General features: G+C 47.7%; 1 protein-coding gene across 2 annotated transcripts in view; it reads right to left on the reverse strand.

Annotated features, from left to right (window-relative positions):
- The window catches only part of EPN2 (epsin 2), a 44444-nt gene extending 31268 nt beyond the window's left edge, over positions 1-13176 (reverse strand). For both annotated transcript variants that reach the window (XM_036392179.2, XM_036392178.2), the window contains exon 1: positions 13066-13176. The gene's annotated coding sequence lies outside the window, so the exon portion shown is untranslated. The remainder of the gene's footprint in view (positions 1-13065) is intronic.
- Between the last annotated feature and the right edge of the window lie 9558 nt (positions 13177-22734).

Genomic DNA, 22734 nt, shown 5'->3' on the forward strand with positions numbered 1-22734 from the left:
GTCTGGGTCAGGAGAAGGGTACTGTCTGACATGGGCATATCTCAGCTGATGCTCCATGCAGCAGGTGTGCAGTGAACATCAGAATATTGCAGAATTACACACCAGAGCGAGGTCAGGCCATTACACACTGAAGCAGAAATGCCAAATGCAAATTAATCCAACAGGGCAGTGAAAATACCTCCCCAAACTCCCCAAAGGAATTTGTTCTCTGGGGATTACCTGCTTCAAGGAAAGCATTTCATCTGTTTTCTCACAAATTGGAAAAAAGAGACCACCCAATGTGTGCCTTGACAGCCTGAAATAAATTCAGCTTACCAAATATACCTGAATTGTATTTTCAGCTCAATTAAGGGCAGGAGGAGACACTTCTCTCCTTTCACATTTTCCTTTTGGAAGGAAAGAGGATATCCAATACTCTTGCCAGAGGATGTGCCTCAGAATCTATTACTAATTAGAAAAGTCCAGCCTTGTCACTTAGGCTGTTATAGAGTGACAGGCACCTGCTCAGGCCCCACAGATCAGCTTGAACACAGGAAGAACTGTAAAAAATACAAGAGCACAAAATGTCAGCTCCCTTCTTTAAACCCCAGTGTTTTCCTACAGAACTGCAATATTTAAAATTCATGTTCACCTAAATGTGTGCTCATGTATCAGATTCCATATTTTGGGGATGTATTTTGGGAAGATACCTGCTACTTAAAATTACCTGATGATTTCATTACCTAAATTGATTTTGCACTTTTATTATTACGAAGCAAACGTCACCGAGTGCAGCTTCTCCCATCCTCCTACACACACCAGACATGAAACCACATTAATACACTCAGTAGGCCAGAGGCAAATGCTCACCATGACAAAGATTAGGGGGGAAAAACAGTTTAACTCTCCATGTTACTACTGGTAGAAGCTGAAGGATTAATACTTTTATTTTATGACACGGATTTCTAAGGAAAAGGATTGTTCAGTAAGTACAAGATGCCAAGAAATACCTGTCCATACATCCAAACACTATTTTTTCCATTTTAATTAAGTGTGCTTCCTGCCAGCACAAACTACAAGCCTGCAAAGAAAACAGAGATTGATTTAATATCCTGCTTACATTCATCAATGTCCATTCATGGCATAAAATATTTCAAGTGCCTTCCCTCACAGCCACCAGATTTTGCACAATCATCTTGAAAGTCACCACAATGTCTTAATTCAACTCTAAGAGCTGCTACCAACATCAGACTGCTTTAAAGCTCAGAAATTCAGGTCCATGAGCTGTCTGCTCATGAGATTGGAGCTGAGGAGGAAATCCTTCCCTGGGAGGGTGGGGAGGCTCTGGCACAGACTCCCAGAGAAGCTGGGGCTGCTCCATCCCTGGAAGTGTTCCAGGCCAGGTTGGATGGGGCTTGGAGCAGCCTGGGACAGTGGAAGGTGTCCCTGCCATGGCAGGGGTGGCCCTGGATGAGCTTTAAGGTCCTTTCCAACCCAACTCATTGTGGGATTCTGTGAATCAATTGCTGTAAGACTGCAAAGCAGGAAACACATCCCAAAATCCTCCCTACAGGAAGATTCTGGCCCAAGCCCAGGGTTCCAGAGCAGGATCTGCTGCTCAGAGGAGAACTGAGGATGGGATTCCCCAGCTCCTGCCTCTCCACTCTGCCCCACACCAGAGGCACAGCTGCAACAGCTCCAGAGACTGATCCCACACACCAGGGCAGGCAGGGGGACAGGCAGGGCTGGGGCTGCTCACAGGCCACAACACCCAACCAATTAATGCCAAGGTCACTCTAATTACTCTAAAGAACACCCCAAATAAGGGGAGCACCAGCAATTCCATCAGCAGTCTCCAGTTGCAGCTCACCAGGAAAAGCTGCACCTGGGGAGCTCAAACTGGAGGTGGAGTTGATGGTTCAGGTTTGGGACTTGGCTCAGCAGGTGACTGCAAGGACTGCAGGCTGGGGCTCTGGGAAATCTCCTTTTCCTGCCTAAGGACAAAGCAATTCCACATTCCAGGTGGAAATTTGGTCCTTCGCTCTCCAAATTACCAAATTTCACAAAACCTTAGCCCTGCCCTGTTCCCACCCCGATTTCAGCTCAGTCCTGCAACACCGAATGTTCAGCTTTCCCTCTGACTCCTCCAGATCTCTCTCTTATCTTTTCATACTGCACACACCACAGTTTCCAAAATCCTTCCCAAACCAACCCACCTCTCTCTCCCTCTTCCTCTCAGACCTGTCTAACGTGTCCAGCACCATCCCCCTGGCAGGAGCAATTCCAGAGCAGAGGTCCCAGCTGTGCCACCAGCAGCCTGGATCTACACTGGATTCTGGTTCCCAGGAAACAGAACTGAAGAATATTGAATAATATAAAAATAATTCTCTTTGGTCAGCTTCTGTGGTGCTCCAGTTCCTGATTCTGAGCTGTATTTTTAAGTTCAGCTTTGATGGAAGTGAATCACTTAAAGATTTTTTTTTAAATATCAGCACATCTGACATAAGGATTTTGCCTCATTTTTCTGCTTCAAACTCTCCAATTCCTTCATTCATGCACAAAAAAGAGTCATCCTTGTTGTAATATATAAAATATTTGTTTTTATTGTATTATGATTTTGTTGATTTTTGTGGAATTAAGAAAAAAAAAATCTGGTTTGAAAATGCCAGTGAATCCCACATTCTCCTATACAGATATACAGAAATTTTCAGCTGTCAGCATAACAATTCCTCAAGTTTTCTGAATCCATCCTCCAGCAGTAAAATTCTACCTACTCTTTTATCTATTCTGGATATTTAGACGGAAAATGATTTGAGTGGGAGGCAGCTTGTTCGTTTCAAAGAGGATGACAAAGACTTGTTACTCAAAAAAAGCATCTGTGCCTGTTCCTTCATTAAAGGTCATTTTCTTCCAGTCAGCTCTTGCAGAGAACATCTTCTACCCCTCAGCTCTGATACCCTGCAAGCAGCAACTGGATCATGGCCTTGGGACTCCAGATATCTCCTAAGGAAGCCACATGGAAAAGGCACCACCTAGCTCTGTTTCCAAAGCAGCTGATTGTGGCTTGGGATGTATTGAATAAAATGCAAGAAATCCCTGGTGTAGCACTGCTCCTCCCTGTCCCTCCCAGAGCTGCCTGGTGATTATTGTTTTGACCATTGTTTTCAAGCAAGTCATTAAGAACATTCCCTCGTTAGATTTAGAAGCAGAACACAAAAGTGGCTTAAAAACTCGCCCATTCCATTTTCTCATTATTTTTTTTTTTTCAAGAGCTTTCCACCTAGTCCAAATGCACAGAAGAAATTCTGGCCCATTAACATCCATCAGAGAGCAGTAATGAATTCATCAATATTGCTCCAATCCGTGGGCACCGTGCTGAATCATTTGGTAACTACATCTGCAGCAGGAAGGGCCCATCCAACCCTCCCCACGCTGCCAGCAGCCACCTCCCTGAAGAAGGAAAAATGAATGGATGAGATCTCCCCCAGCTCTGGTATCCCTCAGCGTGGGGCTGGTGGTGCCTCTCCACACCAGGATCCCCAGAGCCACCAAATCCTCCTGGAGCTGCTCCCCCTGGACATGGCCCTCCTTTGCCAAGCCACCTGCAGGCTTGCAAGGAGCTTTCAGGGCTCTTTCTTTCTAGAAATGATACAAGGATTTGGTTTTCCCCCTGCTTGTTAATGTACAGTGCAAATATGTTAAGCCTTGAGTATTTAATTTGCAAAGAAAAATAAAACAAAAACCCCTCTACACCAGGTTACTGCAATCACACTGAACTGTGATTTTATTTTTGTGTCAAGAAGTTTTCCTAACAGTGAAAGTTCTAAGAATAAGAAAAGCTAAAAAGCTACCAAAATCAGCCAGCCTTAAAAGAAAATAATTATCAAGTAACATGGAAGTTCAGCTGCCAAAAAAAAGCCCATACCTGTGGCTGGAGTACAACAGTATTAAATTACTGCTCTCACAACAAAGGAAAAGGAATCTATGCTTAAAAAAAAAAAATCAGCCTTAATGATATAAACAAAATTATCCTTCAATGTAGATTGGAAAGGACCCTGCCTGCTCTGCCTCGCCCAGGGATGCCAAGGCCGGTGGGCTCTGCAGTTTCCCCTCTCTCCAAGTCCTTTCCTTGTGTTTACACTCTCAGTTCTAATGGCGTCTCTAATTAACCCCAGGAATAAATAGGGTTTGTTAAGGTGGCCCTTACAGAGCAAGCACAGCTAATCGAGCTCTCAGCACTCTGCTGCCTTAACCCAGAGGATGGCTCAGAACATACACTCACACATGTGTCTACATATCCTCAACTCCCACGGCTTAATTCAATTAATACTATTAAATCTTTAATGCTTGCCTTCAAAGGCTCTTTTTTAATTTTTAATAGCTCTCATAGGTGAGCACGAATGTTTTAAGTCTTTCTGCTATATTTTAAATAAACTCCTCTGTTCTTGCCACTTTGATGTTTGCCTTTCTGACAAACCTCTGCTCTGTGAAGCTGTTGTGACTTTGTTTTGTGTGCAAGGATGACATTACAAGCTCCAAACGATATGTTAATCACCGAGCTGGAATCTGGGATTTTTTTAATTCCTCTCACCTGCCCTCCGGGCTGGGAGTTGGCACCAGAACAGCTTTCATCAAAACAATGAAACCCAGGAGGAGAGAAGAGGCAACTGGAGGGAGGGGGCCCTGATTTGCATCTGTTTAGCATGGAAGCGGCAGGCGGGGCTAAATTCTCTTGTGCTCGGCTTTCCCATGGAAGGAGAGAACGCCAAAGTCACCGGATTTTATTTAAATAGTTAAAACAGGAGTTTTGACAAAAGACTGGTCAAGCTGGATGGAAGAATAAGCCTTGTGGCATCTAAAGGCACATCCATTTCACACATGAATGGGCACTGAATGTGTTTTTAATTCTCCCCTTCTCTCACTCCAAGTTACCTTGAGACCCCTCCCCACCTTGCCCTGCCCCGTTTCTAAATTTTGAATTTGTGAGACAGGAGATAAAGCTTTGACAGAACATTTCAGGCCTTTCTGTAAAGCGTAAACTACAACAAGAAACGAAAAAGAAAAACAAAACAAAACAAAAAAAAAGCCAGCACAGACTTTCCTCCTCCTTCAAAGTTTATTTTTCTTCTAAATAAGAAAAAGAAAACCCTTCTTAAAGTAAAACTAAAAATCAGCATTTCCAGGGACAGGAAAAGGCACTATAGTAATATATACACTATCCAAGCTGACACAAAAAAAGAAGAGATTAAAAGGCTGGCTGGAAGCCAAGGCATCCAGACACAATTTTGCACAGAGCATAGAGAACAAAAGTGTTCCTGCATTCAGGATGTTGGAGCGAGTTTCCTGCACTCACACCTGAAAGCAAACAGCACTGAAAACCAGGGATCCCAGTCAGCCCCACACCACAGGTCCCTCACCCCTCAGAGTAAAGATGTGCTCACACTCTGCTTGATCCAGACCATCCGTGCAGGACAAACCCCCCCATAAAGCAAATGAAAAACAGAATAATAAAGACAAGCTACAAAACCCTGCTGCTGTTCCTCACTCCTCAACATTTCAGCAGAGCGCTCCCCAAAATTCCCAATCTCCAGCCATAAAACACGTCCTGACTTTTAAAGCCCATGTAAATACTCCTGGAGGCATCCTATGGTTGTATTAGGATGAAATTAAATATCCACAGCCACTATTGGTTGGCAGACAGACACCAGAATGGCAATTGCAGCACTCAGTGTGTGTAAAGCAGCAGGCCAGGCAAAAGCAGATTATTCACTAGGTAGTCAAACGTAAAACAGAGCCAGACATTTCAGGCTGTCTCACAAAGGGGTCAGCGATTTGTAAATTTTAAACACAACATTTAAGCAGTTTTGCAGACTACAAAAATCCTTTGATGATTTACCTCAGTGCTTCTCTGCAATAAACCAGTTTAAAAGTGATTTTGCTGTACCCGGAGCTTTTATACTTCAGTTTCTCTACAAGAATTCTGAAAGCCAAGTCAAACCAATTATAAACGTTCCTGTATTTTACTTCCTTATTAAAGCTTCCCAAGAGAACCAGTAAACATATAAACAAAAATATCTTTCAGAGGAGTCACCCAAGTACCAATAAAATCTTCAAAAAGCAGCAGCTTTGCTGAAAAAGTATGAAATACCACGATCATAGCCTGGTGCAAGGACAGTCATGCTCTTCTTCTGAGCAGCAGATAGAAATTTCTGCCTTAAAAATATGCAGAAATTGAAAATATTCTCAAAATCTACAGTATTAAATATTGATTTCTGAGCTGCATTTGCATACTCCTAAGAAACGTAGTCTGTGTCACCTATGCTGTTTATCTGAAAACATTCCAACAGAGGCATTATCTTGACTTTCTGAGAAACTCTTCTAAATTGGTAGACAAAGTTTAACTTCATGAACTCTGCTCAACAACAGCAGCAAAATATAGTAACACTTCTCATAGGTAATAAGCATTCCATCCTTAAAAAAAAATAATCACTGCAAGCAGCAGAACACTGCAAGAAGGAATCAAAGCCCTGCAATAAGGCAGGATGGGCTCAGAAGGCAAATATTTCATTAGATAATACAACAGAGGGGAGTTTGTGCTTTCCAGTGGTCATTAGAGAAAGAGGTTTCCATCAAAGAATTAAATACCTGGGCAGGGGCATTTTAAAGATGCATCAGATCTTCCCTGGATGTGAATATTGAGGGTAATGCCTGATCAGGAGCCTCTAACCAGACATTACCAGCCACAATCCAGCAATGGCACAAAATGGGAGGGTTTCTCTGATTAATTAAGTGAATAATTAAAAATATTCAAGTTCTGTTTTTCAACTACCAATTGCAGTGCTTTGCTTTACGTGCACCACGTGGCAGAGCACACTGTGCTTGACCATCCCCACCAGAGAACAGGCATGTCAGAACAGCTCTGCAGATAAGGATTAATTAATGATCTTCAATTCTGGCTGATTTCATAGGTTAGAGCAAACATCTCTGCCTTACTGCTGTTGTCACAAGCCTCATCCCTGTCCAAACAGAGCTGAAAGTCACTAGAAAAGCAGCTTCAGCAGCAATTGGGTCAACAGATTTGGCTGAAGAAATCCTCATCACTAAAAAGGAAGAAATAAATAAAAATCAGAATGATAAAACTGAGGTGATGCTCGGGGTCTGCTCATCCCCAGGAGGAATCTCCTGGAACAGAATTCCCACCTAGAGGGAAACGTGTCTGAGGGATTCTTTTGTGCTGCCATCTCAGGGGAGGAAGTTACCTTTGAAAAGATTTTCTTTGGTCTCTCCCTGAGGAATATCAGAACTGTCTGTATCAGTTCTTTCACTGGGGTTTGTCCCACGAAGGTTTTACTCATGAACACCACAGCTCTTACACCAGTGAGCAACTTACTCATGCGATTACTCCCAGTGGACTCAGAAGAACTGTGTGAGAAAGGAGCTTTGCCAACCTAAAGGTTGCACAATCAGGGGGAAAAAAAACTTCAACCAAACCAGGGAGGGGGATAAATTGCAACTGACAAAAACTACAATCAAGAAATAGCTGGTGCCAGATTGTTATTTAAGTACAAGGAAGTGATTTAAACAGGAGCAGTTGCAATAAGATTATACGATTCTCTAGTAAGATTCTTAAAATGTCTTTGTTCTAGCAAAGCTCTGAAAAGACCATTGCCCTTGCAAAGGTTCAGAAACTACTAAATTGATGTTAAGTCTAGAAATTAATATGATTTGGGAGAATAAAGATAAAAATGTAAAAGAACTTCCCAGCCATCATTAGCACCCTGTCACCCATGCTGGTGTTTTTCTCTAGCAGGGGTACCACGTGTGCTGGAGCATTTCTTGGTGGCAAAACTCAAACCCATCCAACAGAAGCAGGGAGCTTGCTCTGCCTGGGTTTCTGCTTTTAAATAATGAAAACTCCCAGGTGGATTGTAGAAGCCATCACATTATGTAAGTGACATCTCCAGAAGGGCAGGGGAGTCTCTATGAGGTTATACAGGAGAGAGATTAAATCAGTGTCTGGCTGCTGAATTTTAGCCATGACCCCCAGACTCCACCACGAATTTTAGAAATTTGTTCTAAAAGTCCAGCCCCCAAAATTGGCCATAACTCCTGCAATACTGAAAAGCAAACAAGGCAAGGGAGTCTCCAGATTTCTGTCTGGTAGGGTGAACATAAAACATCTCTAACTAAGGTGTCTGGCATGGTTTTAAACTCATAAGTAGCTTTGAACTTTCAAAAAAATAATTTATTACTTAATTTGTACGACTATTGTTCACTGAGTGCTGCATTCTGAGAAACAAAAAAAGCCTCAAAGAGCCAGGTCTGTCCCAAACCTCTGTGTAAAAGCAGCACAGAGGCCTTCTCCTGCCTGGGCCAGCCTCCAAACTCTCCTGGACCTCATGACCATTTAGGATTTATTGTATGGTGACACGAGAGGCTCAGACACTGCAAACAACATGGCTAAAACTGCTCTGGGAGGAGAGGCAGGAGCAGGGTGGAAGGAAAGGCAGGAGAAGGAGCAGGGTGGAAGGAAAGGAAGGAATGGGGTGGAAGGAAAGGCAGGAGAAGGAGCAGGGTGGAAGGAAAGGAAGGAGCAGGGTGGAAGGAATCAAAGGAGCAGGGTGGAAGGAAAGGCTGGAGAAGGAGCAGGGTGGAAGGAAAGGAAGGAGCAGGGTGGAAGGAAAGGAAGGAGCAGGGTGGAAGGAAAGGCAGGAGCAGGAACAGGGTGCAAGGAAAGGCAGGAGCAGGAACAGGGTGGAAGGAATGAAAGGAACAGGGTGGAAAAAAAAGGCAGGAACAAGGTGGAAGGAAAGGCAGGAGCAGGAACAAGGTGGAAGGAAAGGCAGGAGCAGAGTGGAAAACTGCAGAGGTCTCACACACAAATTTCAGCTGATTACTCCAGACAGCTCAGGGAGCTCCACTCCTGATGGCAGAAGGAAAACTGTGCCTTGAAAACAATTTGTGTGGATCACGACAACAAAACAAGAGTGTGCTTGAGACTCCTTCCAACCTCCCCCAGGCACCTGCAGCACAGAACACGGCTAAGGGGAGCCTCCAAGGTGGAGCTGCAGCCAGGCCTGGGCTGGGACTGGTTGCACCCAGTCCCAGAGCAGAGGCAGCTGCACTCCCACTGCCAGCGGGGACCTGTCCGAGCCTGAGCTCTGCTACCCCACCTGCACAGAGCTGGGCTTGGCAAGCCGAGGCACAGGAGGCGTGAACAGCCCAGGGCTGACCTTGAACACAAGCTCCAGGCACCAGTTAGAGGCATTTATGTTAACAGCCCTGGGTGACAGGAACCAGAGAGACACACTATTAACAATTAATGTAACACAGGGTATTGGCTCTGAGATCAATTCAGGTTCAATTTTTGTAACAATACTGGAAAAATGAGCTGGAAATTATCTATACAGAAGAAAAGCATCTCGCTAGCATAACTCAAAGTTATATTTCCATATAGAAAGGCACAATAGTGAATTACAAACTGAATTCTGCAGACATCTCCAGTGCCAGTGCAATGAACAAACACAAAGTACTTCTATACTGATTTTCTAATTAGTACCATCATTCATACAAACTTCACTATTAGGTATTTACATAGAACACAATCTTGGTAACTTAAGCTACTCTCCTTAAACTCTGCCTACAACCACTGGTAACCTACAGAAAACACCACAGAACCTTCTGACCCAACAACTTCACCTCTATCAATGGACTGGGGCAGCATCATAAAATGAAGCAAACCCCAAATTTGGAAACCAGAGACAAAACTGCTATTTGTGAAATGATAAATAAAGAATATCAGTTTTCCTGTAGCTTTCTACCTGCTGCACCACTCACTGAGAGGCTCAGCCCAACAGCCACTGAGTTCTAGATCCATCCTGAAGCCCAGAGTCTCTGAATTCACTCCCATTCAACCATTCTGAATTCTCTCCCCACGCAGAACAGGAAAGCAGTCCTGTAACAACCAGCTAAAGTGATTAACTCAGGCTTTTCAGGGTCTGTTATTCAGCACAGCCCAGTCTGTACCAAACCTGCAGCACACCAACGCTAGCAGACCTACAATCAGCCCCGGCAGGTTTTATTCCAGAGGACAGCAATCCATGTTGTTCTCCTCCATGGAGTCTCCTGCCTTCTTAATGAGCAGCCAGGCTACTGAAACACACAAAAACCTGCTGTTCTTTGAAGCACTTAAGCCAGCAGGATGCTGGTACGTTTCGATATTTTCCCTGCACAGATCAGAGCGAGGCGAAGTGGGAAAAGAACATTACAGGCGTTCCTACAAAGCAGGCACATTTCATTTTCTATTAGCAACATCCCAAGGGACACTTTAGCACTCTGCAAATATGGCCCTGCAAGACTGGGAAGTTGCTTCCTGAGTACCAGTCATTAAAGAAAGGTATTAGAGTAACTTATACTCTTCTACACCAAGCAAAAGCCAGAGTCATTTCCCCATCCCACGTAGGAGACCTAAGAAAAGCAAGCTCAGGAACATCATAACTACTCTTTAATGTATTTCCCCTAAACTGATTATCATTTAATGATTGCTCTCTCTCTCTCTAAAGGAAAAAAAAAAAAAAAAAACAGCCACAGAAACAAAACCCCGATTTCTGTATCAAGAGAGACTATCAGCATTTTTATGAAGTAACAAATTAGGCCTTTGGCATTTCCCAGCAGTGATCCAAGATTTGAGGCTTCTTAAAAGCTCCAAGTTTTAAAGCAATCAAATGGCTGACAGCTGGAACAAAACTAGCATGATTAACCAGTTATGTAAATAATGATGTGGTCAGTGCAAGCTGAATTCACTTCTGCTGCCTCCATTATACTGGACATCAGATGTTTGTGAACCCTTCATTAAATGTGACTGCAGGAATAATGCAAGTGAAAACCAACATGAACATCACCAGCCAGGCTACCTGACAGTCTGGGGTCTCTCCTCCAATCCTTCCACACCCATCAGATAACTCATAAACTGCATTTTTTTAACCCAAATATTACCCACCACTGTTTAGCTTCTACCTAGGAAACAAGTCTGCTTTTCTCAGGAGACAAGTCCATGGAGAGAGGATATTTATTTACAAGGGCTTGGACTGACAGGCCAAGGGGGAACAGCTTCCCACTGCCAGAGAGCAGCAGTGGATGGGATATTGGGAAGGAATTCCACCCTGGGAAGGTGGGGAGGCCCTGGCAGAGGTTCCCAGAGAAGCTGTGGCCGCCCCTGGATCCCTGGAGGTGCCCAAGGCCAGGCTGGACCTTTTCTGGAAGAACCTGGGACAGTGGAAGGTGTCCCTGCCATAGCAGGGGTGGGACTGGATGAGCTTTGAGGTCCCTTCCAACCCAACCCATTCCAGGATTCAAAGATGTGCTGCCTTGCATTTCTTACAGGCTGATAACAATTTCCATTCCTCAGCAGATGTAAAAGTCAAGCTGCTGTGTCAGAGAGCTGTTGTGACACAGGTGAAATGTTGCAGAGTAACTTCATGGAATAGAGGAAGTTACAATCAGCACCCCCAAGTCAAACTTCCTCAAATGGAACCCACAGTCAATTTGGCCTTATCAGAATCCGCCTTCAGGAATGCACACTCATGGGTCATTTGTGCTTGATAATTTTTGATAACATAGTTAAATATTTAATACGGGGGAGATTATCGCTGAAATTCTGTCGAGCTAGTTTACCATTACTTGGAGTCTATAAAGGAAAATTTATCAAAAGTTTTGATTCCTCCCAATAAAACTCTACACTTGAGTTTGTTCAAAAATAACACATCTGAGAATGAGCCAAGACAAACATATTTAGAAGTAACTCCTAAACAGGCTGCATTTTGCTAAAGATACCATTACAATATATTTCTGATTTTAAAAAATCATTCATCCCGCATTTCACACCCCAACAATACAATCTCCTATGACCTTGTGCCTCACAAAACACAGCAACACACTGGAATTATGCAAGAGTTCTGTATTACCATCAAACAAGTATTTCAGTGGAGAGAATAATAAAACTTAATCTCATGGCCTGATTTGCATTTTGAACTCCTCAAGTCAGACTCTACAGCCCATAACATCTGCAACAGCTTCACAATCCTAACAAGTCTTTTAGGCCTCCTGTTGAAAATGGATGAGCATGTAGATAATTCAGGTTATTTTCTCAATAGATGAGGACAAGAAATATGTCCAACTGTTGTAAATTTAAAATCTCACTCGGCTTTTCAGATCCCTGTCGATACCGTACTCGAGAAGGGGGAGGGGGAAGCATTACACACCCATAAAACTGAGACCAAACGCTACCAGTTTTAAAGCCTTAGAGCTTTAAATCTTAACATGAATATTTTAACATTTACATTAAAGCCTTACGGCTTTAAAATAGGGGACTTCCATTGCGGGCAGCCTGTGATAATTACTGTTTCAATATATTTCACAGCAATAATGTAATACAGCTCGCTGGCTACCCAACCCTAATCTCCAGCATCACAGGTACTGCAGGTAAAAAATTTTAAAAATATATATATATAAGTATGTATCAGTGTAAATATATATAGGGAGAGAGAGAATATCACAGCACCACAGAAAATCACAGAATTATTAGGGCTGAAAGGGACCTCTGGAGATCATCTAGTCCAAGCCCCCTATATAAAACAGACCCTTAAAAATCATTAAAAGCATTAACACACATCTCCCAAACAACGATATCACTGAAAATACAACAAAATACCGCCCGCCCCGCCGCGATGGAGGTGAACAACGCCGGGGCGGGGGTCGGACCGGGCGGAGCGGAGCCCCCCCCGCCCCAGCGCCGCCGCCGGGAGCCCCCCGAGCCCGCAGGCCCCGCCATCCCCCGCAGCCCCGGGAGGCCCATCGGGAACCAGGCCCGCACCCGGGGCCGCGGGGGCCCGGCCCGTCCCCGCCGCCGCCCGCCCAGCCACCCACCGGCGACAACAAAGGCGACCGCGGCCCCGCGCCCTCCCCGCGGGGACCCCCGGGGGCCCTTCCCGCGCCCACCCCGCGCCCCGCCGAGGGGAAAGGCGGCGCTGCGGGGGCCGCCCGCCCGTTCCCCCCTCCCGTCCCGCAGCCCGCGGGAGCCGCGCTGACCTGCGGGCGCGGGGCGGGCGCGGTGTCCCGGTGTCCCGGTGCCCGGCGGCCGCGGGCTGCGCTTGACACCCACACGCACCATCCAACATGGCGGCGGCGGCCGCGGGGAGGCGGCGGAGGAGGCGGAACCGGCGGCCGCGCGCGGCCCCGAGGCGCGGCCGCGCTGAGGGCGGGGGGGACGCGGCGCTGCCCGTCCCCTCCTTCCCTCCCTTTTCCCCTCCTTCCCTCCCTCTTCCCTCCCTTCCCTCCCTCCTGGCGCGGCTCCTCGCAGCCGGACCCGGCGCCAGCGCGGAGCGAGGAAGGATCGGCCCCCGGGCGACTTTGGATGGGAGAGCGCCTGGGGAGGGCCCTCAGTGCTCACAAGAGCCCAGGGGTCCCCCAAAAAGCTGGGTGAAATAATACAAAACAAGTCTGTCATTACAAAATAGCCACATTTATGGGTCGGGGGACGCTTTAGAGAGGGTGCGGGGCTGGGTTTGATGGAAGGAGAACGCTTGGGGATCCCCCTCAGTGCTCATAGAGCCCAGGAGGAACTGGGTTCAGGGCTAGAGATCCCCCAAATTCCAGGGACAAAAAATACAAAATAATGACTATCAGTATAAAATAACCACATTTATGGATCAGGGTACAGTTTAAAGCAGGTCTGGGGCTGGCTTTGATGGCAGGAGAAGGCTTGGGGAGCACACTTCCTCTCCACACTCACAGCCCCCAGGAGAAACTGATTTCAGGGCAGGGCTGTCCCCCAAAAATCGAGGTTCAGTGTGGGCTGGCAGCCCCCAAAGCAGAATCATAGAATGAATTAGTTTGGAAAAGACCTGAGATGATCAAGTCCCGACTTGTGGCCCAACACCCCCTTGTCAACTAGACCATGGCACTGAGTGCCACATCCAGCCTTTCCTTAAACACCTCCAGGGCCAGGGATTCCTCCACATCCTTGGGCAGCCCATTCCAATATTTATTCACTCCTCCTATGAGAAAATCCCTCCCAATGTCCCACCTGAACCTCCCTGGCACAGCTCCCATTGCCTCACACAGCACAGATACTCCCACTGCAGATGCCAGTATAAAATAACCACATTTATGGCTAAGGGGACACTTTATGGACACATTTGCGGATCAGGGTCACCATGCTGGGTGATGAAGAGGAGCTCAGCAGGGACACAGAGGCACGAACGTGGCAGGAGGAGCCGGAGGGTCTGGGTGGGTCGGAGCACACGTCCTTCCCCTTGGGATAATGACTAAACCTGTGTCCGGCACACGGGCTGGAGGAGGGCTCTGCTCCCATTGTAGTCCTCCCTGAATATATTTGTTCCCATCTTAAAACCAGGAGACAATTCAAGGAAACGGGACACGGCTGCTCGGGAGACAGTCAGGATTGGTGGGGGCCAGGGGAGAAGCTGGAGAGCAGAGCTCTGCTTGGATCTGCTGCTGGTTATTTAAAACCCCAATTCCTGAGGAATCGTGCCTTACAAAAGCATAGGAAAACAGAAATGTGGAGCAAAATCCAGTTTATGAGTCACTGCTTTTAAGCGAAAGGAAGGTCAGGCTGAGTGCTGCAAACTTCATCAAATCCTACAAGGGGTTTGGGAAGGGACCTTAAAAATCATCTCATTCCAAATCCTGACAGGGACAGGGACACCTCCCACTGTCCCAGGCTGCTCCCAAACCCATCCAACCTGGCCTTGGAAACTTCCATGGATGGAGCATCCACCACTTAGAGCCCAGCCCTTCCTCCCATGGAGCCACTGTGAAATCTGCCACAGATTTGAGGTTTAAATACAGAAGAACGGGGACTGCAGTGAAACGCCGGGTGAGCTGCATTAAAAGCAACTTGTTTAGAAATGCTGCACATTCCAATGCCTTGAACACCATCTGGGAGCTGGGAAGCTCTGAATCTTCTGCAGCAAGCTGTGATTCTGGCTTAGCTGTTAACCTTGAGCTAGGCAGGATTAAATTCTGGGTGAAAAAAATAAGGGATCAGCACACCTCTGATGGTATCAGCAGGAGCTGAAAGAATACTTCCCCCTTTTCTTCTTTGCAAGAAAACAGCAATGATGGAAACCCAATGTTTCTGTGCACGTTCATTAATCCTAATGATCAGGTGCTGACAGCTCTAAAGGAGGAGAAGAAAGCTCTTGGTTAAAATAAAATGGGAAGAACAGGGTTGTTCCTGCTGCCTTCTCTCCTGCCTGTGTTCCTTCCAGATCTGGGCAGACAGCTCTCCAGAGCAGGAGGCAGCTTCCTCTCCATTCCCAGCTCCATCCCAGGTGTCTGTCTACATCATTAAGTGTGCAAATCAGCAAACCCAGCAAAAACCTCCTGCAGCTGGCACACTTCCACCAAAAAAACACTTCTCTATCAACCAGATCAAGCCCCTTAGTGAGAGTAAAACAAACCAACCAAGTAAAATCACTTAATTTTTGATTATTATATCAGTGTTAATGCCTTAAAGTGCAGTGTTCCTGCTGCCCTGGGCAGGTACATGAGTGGCAGAGCTGCACCAGCAGAGCTCTGCCCAAGCTGCACAGGGATGTTCCCTCCTGGTAGCCCTTGAGCAGACTCGTGGCAGTGGATTTATGTCTCTTGTTTCCTATTAGCAACAGGAGGTCACTGCATTTGTCCCGATTTTAAAGGCAGGAGCTGGTGCAGGACACTTCCCACTGCAGCCCTGCCCCATCCCTCTCTGGAGCAGGCTGGAGCTGGATCTTGACCCGAGCCATCTCTGATCCTTCCCAGCCCACAACATTTCAGCTGCGTTGGCAGGACCAGAGTCCAAGGCCACGATTTGGAGTCTGAGATGGCACCAGGAGCTGTGGCACCACCCTGATAACCAGCAGAGCAATCCACATGGAGAAGGCAGCTCACAGACTCCCAGGATATCCTTGGGATATGGAAGGGACTTACAGGGAGCATCAAATCCAACAGCAAGGATAGTGACACCTTTCACTGGACCAGGTTGCCCAGAGAAGCTGTGGCTGCCCCATCCCTGGAAGTGTCCAAGGCCAGACTGGACAGGGCTTGGAGCAACCGGGATAGTGGAAGGTGTCCCTGCCCATGGCAGGGGTGGAACTAGAGGGTTTTTGAGATCCTTTCAACCCAAACTTTTCTGTGATTCGGTGAATCCCTGAGCCTGAGAGCATTTTCCAAACACTCCTGGAGCTCTGGCAGCCTTGATGCCGTGATCATTCCCTGGGGAGCCTGTCCAGTGCCCCAGCACCCTCTGGGTGAAAACCCTTTTCCTGATAACCTAAACTTTCCTGGCACAGCTTCACGCCGTGCCCTCGGGTCCTGTCACTGGTCACCAGAGACAAGCTGGTGGCAGCGGACCCAGCAAGTGGGAGTAGGCAAGGAGCAGGAGGATAAGGAGCAGGAGGATAAGGAATGGGATGTCTGGAATGCAGGAGGCTCTCCCAGAGAAGATGAGGAAGGCACATCCTCCCCCAGCTGCCCTCCCAACTAACCTAGGGAAGAGCAGCTGCCAGGGAGCCTCAGGAGGGCCTGTTCCACAGCCATAATGGGAATATCGCCCACGTGGGGCTGAGCACACCACTAATTAGCTAATGAGTTTGCTCCAAATGTCTGGCCACGGTGCGAGGGACAACAGGAGCAGCACTTGAAAAGCCCCAAACAGTGACAATTGCATTTGTCCCTTGTCGCTGACCCCAGCCCCGCATTAACAAATAGGTCAGAACCAACGGTGCTTTGCAGTGATCTAATCCTCCTGCCATATGTCAGCTGCCCGAAAAAACACTGCCCAGAGAACGCCCCAAAGCTCTGCAGAAATCCCAAGGAAAACTCGATAAATATATCCCTGCCATTTGAAATTTGATTTCCTCACTCTATTGTTCCTCATTTCCTGAGAGCTGGCTTGGTGGATCACATTTTCTGCTTCTGTCTCCAGTGCTTGTAAGCAAACAAGACTGAATCTCATTATCCTGATGCATGGCCCTGGCTGCTTGCAATCCGATCTCTAAATCACAGTCATTTTGCTCCATTACTGATTTTCCTTCCCACTCCTAACCTGCAGGTCTTCAGAGGAATCGATGCAGAAATAGAGACGAGCATCATCTAATGAAGGTGTGTTTAACGTTCAGCTCTTCAGCCTGGATTAAACAGCCAAGTGAGGAACTGCCTGCTTGGGCACCCTCCACTCCCGTGGCAGCTGGAGCTTCCCAGCCTTCCCGGGAAGCCACATGCTTCCACATGGGGTAAATGGGGACTTCAGTCCCTGAGAGCCCAATTTGGGAAATCTGCTAATTAAATAGTCTGGGCAAACACAATCATCATTGTCCTTAGAGCCAAAGCAGTGAGATGTTTCTCAACAAGCACAGACCCTTCCCGGAATTTTCTGAGCTGTCTGCGTGTTGCTGACAGTTATAGAGAATATATTCAGATTATACAACTTGATGTTCACCCCGGGTTATTCTCTCCCGGATTCATGAATATTTCATTGAAATATGCAAAGTCTGAGTTACAGTCTTGTCTGCTTCAATTAGACACAGGGATCCACGGGGTCTGCAGCCCTTCCACACTCCCAGGGTTTGTCTACAAAGCGAGGAGAACCAAAATAAGAGTTTAGCTCCCATCATATTTAGCCTGGCTTCTTCAAACGTCTTTAAATAAGGGAGAAAAACAGAAGGATTGGAGAGTAGAGCCCAGTGAGCCTGTGCCCGAGTTCAGCTGGAAGCAACTCAAGCTAATCAGAACAGAGCCAGCAGGAGGGGGTTCGTTCCCTTCGTGATGCAGACAAACTTGTAGAACTGTTTCCAATGCAAATATTCCTTTTGACAAGTTCAAAATTAATACACCTCTAATATGGGTATTCAAACCAGACCTTTTCTGAACACGTTGGCAGATTCATGAAAAGAGAAGGGAGAATGCAAGCCCAGCACATTCTGATTTTCTCAAAATGAATGTGCTCTGACAGTGCAAGAGGCAGTGACGTTTGAATGTGCTTAGTTCTAGTAATTACCAAGTGTTGTGTTTCTTTAGAAGCTGGAGCTGTTCTCATCTGTGGGCACCTTCCCTCATTCCTTTCTCCTTACTGCTCAGGAGGTGCAGTTTCTCCCATGCCTCAGCAAGAAGCCAAGGCTACTGTGCTGCTTACATTAAATCCCACTGAAGCCTTGGGGTGAAATTCCACAAGTTTTAATTGACCTAAGTCAGGGTGTTGTGGTTCCTGCCCTTCCTCCACCAGCCCTTCCCATTCCCTCCCTGCCACCAGCACCAGCTTATACCACCTGTGGTGAAGATTAATCACTTTTTTGGGGGGAGTGCTGCTTCTCAGCCAGTTCAGCTCCCTGAACCAGCTCACCAGAGGCTCAGATCAGCACCCACATCAGCAGAAAAGAGAGGACAGGGCCATGCAAGGCCACACCAAGTGCTGAGGAGGTATTTTTCTGGGTTTATAGGACACAAGGAACACATTTGACCTAAAGAACCTGGATCTGCTGCTTGTTTCCAGGCTGGGAGCACTCACCCATTAGGACCATCTGCACAGTTTGGAGTGGCAGACTCAGGCCCAGCAAAGTCAGGCTCATTTATTGTTACCATCTGGCTCCCCAAAGCAAGTCACCAAGGCAGAGGCTGTAAGCATTCCCTTTTGCTTGGTACAGTTTGTTCCATCCCTCTTGACTTCTTCCTTGTCACAACAAGAGCACTTCCTGCCAGGATGGAGCTGATGGACAACATCTCCCATCAGGATTCCTCCTCCTCATTCCTGCAGCCACCCAAAGAATGTCACCCGGAGAGGCAGCCCCTCCCTTTTGCCCCAGGCCCATCCTCAGACTGATAGAGGCTCCATAATCACTTCCAAACTGCAGGATGACCTGTGCAGTTGCACAAGGATCTCACGTGGCCAGGATTATCCTCACTCCTCCCAGCTGTTTCTAACCTTGAGGGAAAACCCCCTGTGGGCTTGGCTCTGAGGAACGTGTCAGGAGTTATGCTCCTGGCTCGGCAGAATCCTCTAGGATTTGGGTCTCCTCTCTCCTGTTGGCACAGGGATTTTGGCTAGAAGGGTGGCAAAAGACTTCGTACACAGGTAGAGGAGGGAGGAAATGATGTGTACCTACCAAACACCCAGCCTGTGGCCGCTGCTGAGGACATGGTCCAGCACAAAGAGTCTCATTTTTAAGCACAAAACCACAGAAAGCACCACCCTCCCCACAGGAATCAGATGCAGCAAATCATCCACCCCTTACCTGTGGTGAGTCAGGGGTCCCAACACTGAAATCAGCATTATCACACCACAGTGGGGTGCTCACAGAGATTTGGGGCATCATGGGGACAACTGGAGCTTCCTTCACGATGTGCTGTGCTCCCAGGGCATCCAATGCCTGAAAAGCCACCTCAGCTCCAGCTCTGGCAGCTGAGCTGCACAGCTACAGCCAGTTTGGGCTCAAATTTCAGAGTCTTGCTCTCAGACACAAAGATGTGACCCCCCCCAAAGCAGAGCAAGTACTGCAAGCTTCAGCTATTTTGTGTCTTTTAAACAGAGAGGCTGGAACAGTGCTGGAACAGTGCTGCCACATCCCCGGGTGACAGCTGGATGCCCATCACTGACAAGCTGGTAGCTTTCCCCCTTGACAGAGGAAAACTGAGAGCTGTTTGGTTTGTGTTTGCACAGCATCCAGCCAGTCCCTAAATTGGTTGGCCCAATTTCTGGGTTTCTGATTCCCACTTCTGCAAGTAACTTCCTCCATTCCCAGGCTCACAGAGCCACTTGAAACTTTCATATCTGCATGCACGGTTGTGGCTCCAAACTCGTCCCTGCTGCCCCATCTCATCCTCAACAAGGCTTCCCAGGAACTTTCACTCTGTAAAAAACCCTAAACAATGCTGCAGAGCTGTAAATACATGGTCCCTGTGTGATAAACAAGCAGATTTTAAAAATTCACCAGCTGGGCTGGAAGAGATTCATGACAAGCCATCAGGACTTCACAAAGCAAACAAACTGCACAGCACTGCAGGCAAGAATTCCTCAGAAATCCAGTGTTCAATCCTAACACAACCCAGCCAAGCTGCTCCGTGGATCAGCCCTGCTCTGAGCTCCTCAAAAACCTGGTGGAAGGAAAAATGTTCCTCTTCAACAGCAGCAAGTCTCAGGAGCCATTTGAGCACCTCAGCCAGTCAAGCAGGTTATAATTGGCTGTAATTAATACTCCTACGAGCTTCCACATTCTTCTGCACTGAGATGGAGAAATACAGGATTGCTCCCTGACCCTGTGAACACGAGAGGAAGTCAAAGGGGTCTGTTGCCTTCTGATTTTTAGAAATCAAACATCTCTGAGAGGAAAAGGTGAGAGGCAAACACCAGCGCTGCTGGGAACTGGCTTTGCACGGCCCCATCTTTTCTGGGACACAAACCACAATAACCTCCAACCAAAAATAACTGCAGAGCAAGTTGCTACAGACAGCAAGTTTCCTCTGTCCCTCAAGATGCTTCCACGTCACTCAGAGCATTTTGGGAGGGGCATGGGGTGCAAACCACGCACAACCACGACATTTTAGCAGTACTGAAAGTGGCCTTTGGTGAAACATCAGCTGAATAATCCAGTCCAGGAGGTTGAAAACTAAAGAAGCCCAAAATGCCTGATGTCATGAAAACCCCTCATGTGTCACCAGTGGGCTGGAAGAAGGGTTTGTGGCACCTGCACAGCTCAGCTGAGAAGTTCTTTGCACTCAGCAGGATCTCCAGCACTTGGGGAGGAAGGGCTGGGCTGTGCAGGCCATTTCCTCCAAGAAGCCACCAGCTGACCCTTAAATGAAACCTGCCAGGCAGTTCCACACAAGCACACTGTGCCTTGCTCCTCATTAGGGTTCCAGAGCGTGTCTGCATCAGCTTTTCCAGCTTGCACTTGAGAGAGAAACGTGAGGCACCCGTGTTTTCCCTCCAGGCAGGGCAGGACCTCTTGTTTTGCTCTGAGATCAGAGCCTGGGGGAAGGCAGGGAACTGGAGATGCTGTCCCTCAAGGGTGCCTCTTTCAAGATGCATCTTGCAGCCATAGCTCCAGTTTGGGAGGTTCCCAGAATTACTGAATCCAAGGAGAACACAGCGTGGAATTCTGTCTGCTCACTCACTTATTCCTCTTATCAGAGAATCACAGACTGGTTTGAGTAGGAAGGGACCTCAAAGATCATCCAGTTCCAAACCCTCACCCACGCCCAGGAACACCTTCCACTATCCCAGGTTGCTCCAAGCCCCATCCAGCCTGGCCTTGGACACTTCCAGGGATCCAGGGGCAGCCACAGCTGCTCTGGGCACCCTGTGCCAGGACCTCACCACCCTCACAGGGAAGAATTTCTTCCTAATACCCAATCTAACCCTGCCCTCCTTCAGCTTAAGGCCATTCTCCCAGATCCTATCACTACACACCCTTGTGAAAGGTCCCTCTCCAGTTATATCCCCCCATTATCCTCAAACATTTGCTATAAACGCTGCCAGTGCTCAGATTTTGGCCTGGACACCTGGTTTTTAGCAGGATGGATGTTCTTATCTTCCTACACATTGGCTCCCAGCTCCAGCCCTTCATGTTTACCATCCTTCAGAGCAGAGGCCAAGAGCAGCACCCACGTGCTGTTTGCCTCAGCTCTCCTGGGTTTCTCCCAAAATCTCCATCCCTGGGAAGCTCCTTTCCTTTCTCCAGACTCTCCATGGACTGGCACCACCACCCTCAAGCCTAAAGCCTCCCCTGAGCCTTGCAGACACTTGGCACATTCCCTAAGCCTTCTGCACCCAGAGGTGCTCGGGGAGATTTAAACATATGCTGAAATGATTTCCTGATCTGTCTCTGCCCCGGGGAGCCAAGAACAGCACAGCTGCAAACCACTGGAGGCTGCATTCCTGATCCCAGCTGAGGGAGCAGCAAGCAGGCATCAGGCTGGGATACAGAGTTTGTGCTAATCTGGTTTCCAGACGGAGAAAACACAGGTGCCCACACTGGAGAGGGGCTGTAGCCCCTTTCCAAGCTGTTTTTGAGGGTCTCCCACAAGTGATTCCAGTCCTTTGTGCCCAGTCCAGACTGTTCCTGTGGCTCCAGAGGTTCCTGAGCTCCTCCAGTCTCTTCACCCTCCACTTGGAGCTGGAGCTTGCCCATGATCAAACTCTTGTCCCTGTTGCTCATTGGAGCCCTTCCAGGGCATCCTGTGCCTCGTGGTGCCTCCAGCCCCCTGCTCCCAGGCAATGCCAGAGGCTGTGTCATGCTGAGTTGGGTCACACAGGGATCACTGATCCAACTCCTGGCTCTGCACAGACACCCCAACAATCCCACCTGTGCCTGGGAGTGGTGTCCAAACCCTCCTGGACCCTCCAGGTCCTCCTGGACCATTCCCTGGGGAGCCTGGGCAGTGCCCACCCTCTTTTCCTAATATCCAGCCTAACCCTCCCTGACATGAAAAGGCACTGAAATCCCAGTTTCTGCAGCAGAGCCATTTCTCCAGCACAGCAGGACATCCCCATGTGGCATCAATGGGACAAAAGGACACAGCACACTACTGGGTCCTGCTGCCACCTCATCAGCAGCTCCACGAGCTGCTCAGCCTGTAGTGACCACCAGCCCCTCCCAAGCAAAGCCCAAAACCAGCAGCAAACCCCAGAGTTCCTCTTTCAGCCTGGGAGAGGAAGAGAGGGGAGGAAGGAGGAAGGAAGATGACAAATCTGCATTTCAG

Source organism: Molothrus ater, chromosome 16, assembly GCF_012460135.2.
Source record: "Molothrus ater isolate BHLD 08-10-18 breed brown headed cowbird chromosome 16, BPBGC_Mater_1.1, whole genome shotgun sequence".
Classification (NCBI taxonomy): Eukaryota; Metazoa; Chordata; class Aves; order Passeriformes; family Icteridae; genus Molothrus; species Molothrus ater.